Source organism: Temnothorax curvispinosus, unplaced genomic scaffold, assembly GCF_003070985.1.
Source record: "Temnothorax curvispinosus isolate PA1 unplaced genomic scaffold, ASM307098v1 QBEX01012079.1, whole genome shotgun sequence".
Classification (NCBI taxonomy): domain Eukaryota; kingdom Metazoa; phylum Arthropoda; class Insecta; order Hymenoptera; family Formicidae; genus Temnothorax; species Temnothorax curvispinosus.
The window spans coordinates 1-8,065 of record NW_020221859.1 but is presented as its reverse complement, the minus strand read 5'-3'; positions in this window follow the sequence as shown (position 1 = coordinate 8,065).

Genomic DNA, 8,065 nt, shown 5'->3' with positions numbered 1-8,065 from the left:
ATTGTATTATTGAATTATTCTATTGAATGTAAAGTATGTCTGAAGAAACTTAAATAATATTCAACAATATATTTGCACATTTTAAAACTAAAATATTACAGATTTCTTATATTTCTTTGTAATAAAAGTCATACCGAGATTTTATAATAAAAGAAGGTATCGCTCTCAATACAAATCGCTGTTAGACTAAAGAATGGAAATAGAATTCAGACGAGTCACCTGTATGACTCATTCGAGTGAATCTAGTCCTCGCGTAGACCATATATGGACATGTCGAAGCAGAGCGCAACGCATGACCATATAAGGTAATGAATTTCAAGATACCACCCTATGACTCATTGCTGGCAAGCGAGCCACACCACTAGAAGTAGACTCACATCCGCTAGACAACGTCTTGACTCATTGTAACGAGGTGCGGTCACCTCCCACTACCGTTTCCAAAATTGTATAAAAGCGGAATCTTTCACCCTCTCGACGGAGAGTGTGGAACGAGCCAGGAAAGGTCACATATCTTATATTTGTTCCATCCTCCCACATAAACCACTTGTATCGTAAAAGTTCTACAATAAATATCATACTCTTTTATATCAAAAGAAAGATAAAGATTATTGAATTACCTACCTTCGACGGATCCAAGGAGCCATAATCTACATCGCCGACCAACAGTTAATTATTCTGGGGTTTTACCTCCTTAACTGCAAGAAAAAGAACCCATCAACGGAGACGTTCTGCCGGATCGAGCCACCTCGCATCACCCAGGACGTCACACTGGATATATACTATATACTCTGGTATCCAAGCACGAGAAAATTTATAGAGTCACGACAACAGAGCAGCAAGAAACTGCACTAAGAAGGATAGAAGTCACAAACTTAAAATGTTTGATGACGACTTAGAGGAAATAAAGAAAAACTTAGAAGAAAAAGAAGAAACTGGAAACAGAAAACATATGGATGATACTCATGGAGATTTTATCAAGCAGTGTGTTGATTAAGGGAAGGTAAAAGTCGAATGGATTAAGACCAAAGAGAATTTGGCAGACATTATGACAAAACCTTTACCTCTAGAAGCATTTGTGTATCTGAGAGATAAAATAATGAATATAAAGTTTAAACAAAGTTAGAGATTAATTTTAGTCGATAACTAATTCTTGTTATGTTTCAGATAAAGAGGAAACTTAGAGAGGACCCGTGGATCGCTCGCACAAAGGGAGGGAGTGTTGGGAGAAGACTTTGAACGAGCAATAAGTTCCCGCCCTTCTAGAGGGCAGCTCCCGGTTGGCGGCGCGACTCGGCGCGCCACGCGTGCGTGCGGGCATCAGTGGTGCTCACAAGAGCCTCGATCACCGTCGTGTTCAGACGTGTTAATTACGGTTTAAGTTACAGAGTGTGATATACTTATATATAATAAAGACAGTATTCAGAGTGTACAAAGACCAAGATTGTTGTGTTCCCTGCTCATCTCACCACATTTTAAGTCGTCCCTGATTATATTTCCAATAAAAATATAAAGCAATAAATTAATATCTAAAATAGTTTATTTATAACTGTAATTGTATAATCACAAAATTATTACATACTAATTATTTCTTTTTTTCAACTGCTTGCCACCTCTTCTTTTCCTTTTATCTTCTTTTACTTCCTCGTTTTTTTCTTCATCCGGCTCATCCTTTTCTAAATTTTTCTTTTCTGTCTTTTTCTCTTCCTCTTTCTTTCTTTCCACATTATCCTTCTTCTCGTTTTCTTTGTGCTGCTTCTCACTTTTCGCGTTACCCATATTTTTTTTCTTTCTTTTATTGTTCTCTCTTATCTCGGTAAAAATTGGTTTAAATAATAATAATGTGCAGAATGAATTTGCACCTCAACCTCCTCATGATCGAGAATTGATTTATAAATACTGCATTCACACGCTCAAATTCCTTGAATTCCGCTGATTGGTTATCTCGCTTATATGCAGATCGAATCTCGAAATTATCATAAGAGTGAAATTGATATTAAATGATGTTGGTTAGTTATCTCAACGACTTGTCAATGCGTGTCAAAAAACGTTAAGTTTGTTTCACGTTTGACAGTGCGAAATTACAGAAAAAAAGTTCCAAGAAAGAATTTTTTAAAAGAGAGAGAGAGAGAGGGAGAGAGAGAGAGGGAGAGAGAGAGAGGGGGAAAGAGTGAGAGAACGGAAGGGAATACAAAAAGAGGTATATATTTCAAAAATATTCTACATATTATATTTATATGTATACATGTATGCATTATGTAAGTATGCATGTATGCACGTATATATTTAAAGGACTTTTCGATCCGGTTTAGCCCGCTCTGCTCACGAACAGTGCATATTACATGATACTAAAATATATTAAAATAAAATATATGTAAATGTATTTTAAGTATGCATGTATGTATATATATATTTAGTTTCAATTACAGATTACATACTTTTTCCTTAACATTATGAAAGACAAATAAGAGAAGAAGAAGGAAAGAGAGAAAAAAAGAAAGAAAGAGAGCGAGAGAGAGAGAGAGAGAGAGAGAGAGAAAGAGAGAAGTAACAAAAAAAGAGAGGTACATTTACACATATTTTAAAAATATTTTAATAAATATTTTAGTATCATGTAACATGCATTATTCGTGGACAGAGCGGGCAGAACTGGATCGAAAAGCCTTTTATCATTTTGTAATTTTCTTAATAATTAATGAGAAATTACTTAACACAGATACGTGAATCAGGATGCGTCGACAAGATGGAACAGCCCAACGTTCACGTTTTGTTAGGTGCGTGGTGAGGCATTGAAAGAAGTGCATAACAACGCCTATATACATGAACGACATTCATGCGTTGTTATTGTTATTTATAAAGCGCTCCTCCCCTAATATTTCTCCACATGAGTAACAACGTGAACGTTGGGCTGCTTTTTTCGTCAAATCGCATAGACGCATACTGTTTTTATTCTTATATTTATCTTTGTGCTTTGGCTCCTAAAAAAGTCATATCAATATCAATTGTTGATATTTTGCGCTGAGAATTAAGATTCCTTTTAAGCGCTGAATGTTGAAAGAGAGAGAGAGAGAGAGAGAGAGAGAGAGAGAGAGAAGAAAAAGGTATACATATTAAATAATTGGTAATATAATTAATAATATTAATAATTAATTCTTAAAGATTATTTTCGGCATTCTCGGGTGTATTCGATAAAAGAGAGGAAGAGAAAAATTAATTGTTACGATGAAGAAAAAGAGGCAAAGAGAGAGAAAGAAAGAACGAAAGAAATAAGGTATTTATAATATATATAAATAATAAATAATATTTAATAAATTTAAATAATTATGATATTATGATAATTCTTTAGTTTAGCTATTTAAGCACAGAAATCGATGAAATTAGGATCCTTCAACGTGTTTTTGCACAAAACGAAAGAATTTGGCCAAAAAAAGTGTCGCTCCTGCTTCGCGACGCAAGATATTAATTGTTAAAGTTAGCGACTTGACAGGTTATTAACCCTTAAATGCCAAACCTTTCGAGAATCTCGTAAATGACACATGGGGTCTAAAAGACCCCAGCATGAAAAATGTCTCCTTACTTATTGATTTTTTGATATTTAGATATGAAAATTATTTTCAATGTTGTTCAAGGCTTAGAAAAGAGAAAAAAATGTTTATATTGTTAAAATTTCAATTTCAACATAATATAAAAAATTAAGATCGCCAAGTTGGCGGGAACATTTGAAAATATATCATTGTAAAGGGTCTGGGGTTCGCTGGACCCCGCGGGGCATTTAAGGGTTAACCAAAAGCATACTTTTGAAAAGTATATATCGTTATGATTAATACAGCGCATGCTGTATGAGCCTAAATTCAGGGATTTCTGTGCTGAAGTAACTAAACTGAAAAATTACATATATATATATGTATTTGCACTTATATTTCTAGAATTTAATTACTTATTTCATTAATTATTAATATACTCTAATTAAATATTTATAAAAATGCATTTAAGCGAGGAAAATGTATTCAAAAGAAATAAAGATGAAGTAATTAAGCATATTATACACAAAATAAATTGTTTAATTGAAATAACTATTGTAATATCTTTTATATGAATTTTTAGATTGAAATATTATATTTTATAGGTATTCATGAGTTTTATGACGTGTGGACTGTGCGAAACCATTTGTGACGCAGATCTTGTAGCAAAACACGGTGCCTTCAAAGATATTCTGAATACCAGACTTTGTTTTTGTTACACGATATTATAAGACATTTTTAAATAAATAATAGTTATTTATTTACACTACATTTACATACCTACCGCACATGGAATAAAAATATTTATTCTCGTCAATCTAATATTGAGAATATCCTTGAAAGCACTCGTCTTATGTAAGATACTTGATATAAAGTATATAATTATATACTTTATCTTCATTTTACGGAAAAAAAAGGATTAGTAGCAGGAGCTAAAATTTAGCTGTGACAGCTAACAAGTAACACTACCCAAGTGTAAATCGCCGATTTGGATAATTTTTTAATATGTTTTAGTAGACGTAAAAATAAGACATACGTATTTTTTTTTATCTGCGGAAAACCATATTTAGGGTGTGAAACACCCCTTTGAATTTATGGGTATTGATTTAATTGTTTTGTAGGGTAGACCGGGGCACGTTGTCACATTTTTTTCAATATTTTTTGTATTTTTTACATTCAATATTTAAGAGTACTTTGATATGTCAAAATTTCGAGTGAACCCTCAGCTTCAATTGGACAGTATCGAATTTTGTGTGATTGTTACTCTACAGTTGTTACATAACAATAAATAACGACAGGTTGCTAGTGACAACGTGCCCCGGTCACGGGGCACGTTGTCACATCAAATGTAATTGCATGCAAAATGTAATCCAAACTGTATACAACGTAAATATCAATATATTATAGTGTGCTGCAATGTAAAAAAGTAAAATCCTTTACAGAAACATTTATTTTATTTCAAAAAAATACAAAAAGCACAAAGTTTTCGTCTTAATCTAAATAGGCAAGAATTCCACTCGAATGCGCAACTTATTGATAAACATTTTTTCTTTTATAATCATGTCGGTGATTAAACATAAAATATTTTTATTCGTTATCGTCATCCGAAGATTCGCAATAGATTCCCATCAAATTCGTGACAACGTGCCCCGAGAGCATTTTTTTACTTCAAACAGCCTCATGTCCGACACGTTTGAGATATTCGTAAGGTTAGGTTGTAACCGGACGGTACTACTGGAGGCACGAATCAACGCTACGTGTCCTTAGAAATCAACGGTCGCCACTCGGTTTGACCTTTGAACCACCGAGAAGGTAAGTATTGAACGATCTCTCTAATTATTAATCAGACTAATTAATCTTCTTTTTTCAGGTTCCTGCCACCGCTGGATCATCGCCGTCGCCGATCAGGATCGTCGCTGCCACCGGAATCCAGGATCAACGAGGGACTTCAAGTGATCGACGCCAATGGATCAGGTGAGTAGAAGGTAAGTCCAATTTAATAAATTTTCGAAATCTTTTACAAAAAGGATGTTTAATTAGGAATGTTTGGTGTAAAACTCGGGGCAGATGGCGCCATGGCGTCTAGTCCTGTCATGGCGGCGTCACCAACACTAACTCAATATACATGTATGTGTTGGTGTATCTGTGAGCACATCCGTGAGATCTGTAATGTTTACACGATATTTCGATATTTCGACATTTTGATATTTCGATATTTCGACATTTTTGATGAATCGAACTAGCCACGAAGTATCACAGATAAGCTCACGCATACATCAATACATACATTTATATTGAGTTAGTGTTAGTGACGCCGCCATGACGGGACTAGACGCCATGGCGCCATCTGCCCCGAGTTTTACACCAAACATTCCTAATTTATTCAATTATATTGATTTCCAGTGTTGGTTGTTCACAAAACTTCAAGTCACAAAAGATGTCGGACGCTCGTATACGTGGGCACACACGCCCCGTTTATCTACGACGCACGAACTTATTTCGGTCCAAAAAGGCCGTTCGTCTTTGTAAAGACGACAATTAACGCGTTCCGCGGGCGTTCCCGGTTGTTACGAATGTTGGCGAGCCGCAATTATCGCACTTGTATGACGATCGCGGTGACTTGGCGCGACGACGCAGAGCGAAGCTTATTACGTGTTACACGCTCGAACATCCCCGAGAGACTGCCTCGAGTTGTTTGTCTCGTTCGAGCTCCCCACTATCGGTGTCGTATATCCCTACTCTGCCGCCTGTTTTCGCTTTCTCTCGCCGCTATCTACGCATTAGACTCCGGTAATTTTCCACGCGGGTGTTTACGCCGTTTGCGCCGAACTCCGTGGAAATTTCCACGCGCATTGCGCTCGCGCGGTCGCTCCGTCCTGGCGACGGGACAGCTGTTTTTCAACTTGACAAATTTCGCTCGGCCGCTGACGCCGACCTGTGCGCCAGGTCTATTACTAGGTCTACAATCTCCATCCGGGCGACTTCCCTGAAGAAGACGTCCGGGTGCAGAGTACCGGGCCTGCCGACGACGCCGACCCCTCCTGACGCTTATTCCGTACCTGGTACGATGCCCTCCGCGGTTCCTTTCCGCAGAAGATGTCCAGGTCGCGAGATGGCGGACGGTTCTGTAACTTCGTCACCGGTCGTCGGATTTCGACGGCGACCGGATATGTACGTTCGTGGGGACTTCCCCGTTAATCAGGGATGTCTTTTCCCCGGGGATGACTCACCTAGGGCGAGTTCCCGGACGGTCCGCCATTTCGTTACCTGGCCGACGGGTCTCACCGGGACCCGGCTTCGTAGGCTCGGTGACGTGCCCCCCGATGTCAGGAGTGCTCAACTTCTGTAGAAGACGCACCTAGCTCAATTTCGCGGACGGTTCGCTATCTCCCGTCCGCGTTCCCGTATCGTGTCGCCAACCCCGTACGCGTGACCCGTGGACTTCGTGTCCTCGTCAGGGACGTATCCTTTTACCGCGGTGCCGTTGGTTTGAAAGTTTTCCGACGGTCCGCCATCTTTCTGATCGCTGGTCGGATCTCACTTTTAACGCGCGTATTGCTTTTCGCGGGTCTCCCTTTGCGATCAGGGCTCTTAGTTTTTACCCGCCCGTCGCGTATTCTTTGATTTTGCGGACGGTCCGCCATTTTCCGCTCGCGCGCCATTTTCGCCATTCCGTGGCGCGCATCTACCTTATCGGGTCTCGGACAACCGCCGAGACGTTACAGTCGTTGCTTCGCATTCGCGGTCCATCCCTTCGCCGTACGTCATCCTCCCGTTCCATGGGCCGTCACGGCTCGTCCGTCATGTTGTGCGTGGAAGTCTCCCGGTCATTCGCTCGGGAGGCCCCCCTTTCCTGGAAAATGTGGTTGGGTTCAAGCCCTGTCATGCCGCCGCATGACCTCCCGTACCCGCGCCGACAGGAATAAAACAAAACTACGTAATCGAAAATAAACTAAAATTTATGCCTTTTCTCGAGGGGTTATGCCGCTTGAGCCTCAACTAAATGAAAATACTTGCGCGGTATGATACGTTTATAATTAACTACGCGCCGGATGGGGTCGCTATCCATATTGCGATCAAACGAACGAACTAAATGAAACCAGGATCATCGTCATAAACGGAAAACAAATTTACTACTGCTATCTCCCGACTTTATCCTTATCCTCGGGACGCGGACGCTTGACTTATAACTAAATTGGACGTGGCTCCGCCTCGTCCATCTCGGGACCGCTGCTGTTGGTGCCCTAGTCGTCTCCGGTGATGCGTGCGGCTGCAAGGTACTGCACGCGGTAGGTAAAAGTACATACTTTAAGATAATATAAAGGTCTATTCTGAAAAAACATAAGCTTCATGTCCAGTACGTTGAATATTAGACAATAAAATTTTACTTACGGTCGCAAAAAACTTACAAGTTGATTTTACGTCAACACGGCTGGCGCAATCTCAAGACTGTAAACACACCAAAGATGGGCATACACTAACACGTTTTGGGAATGACGGATGCTGCCCTCCGGTTATTAGTTTTTTAAATAAAGCCAAAGTGACAA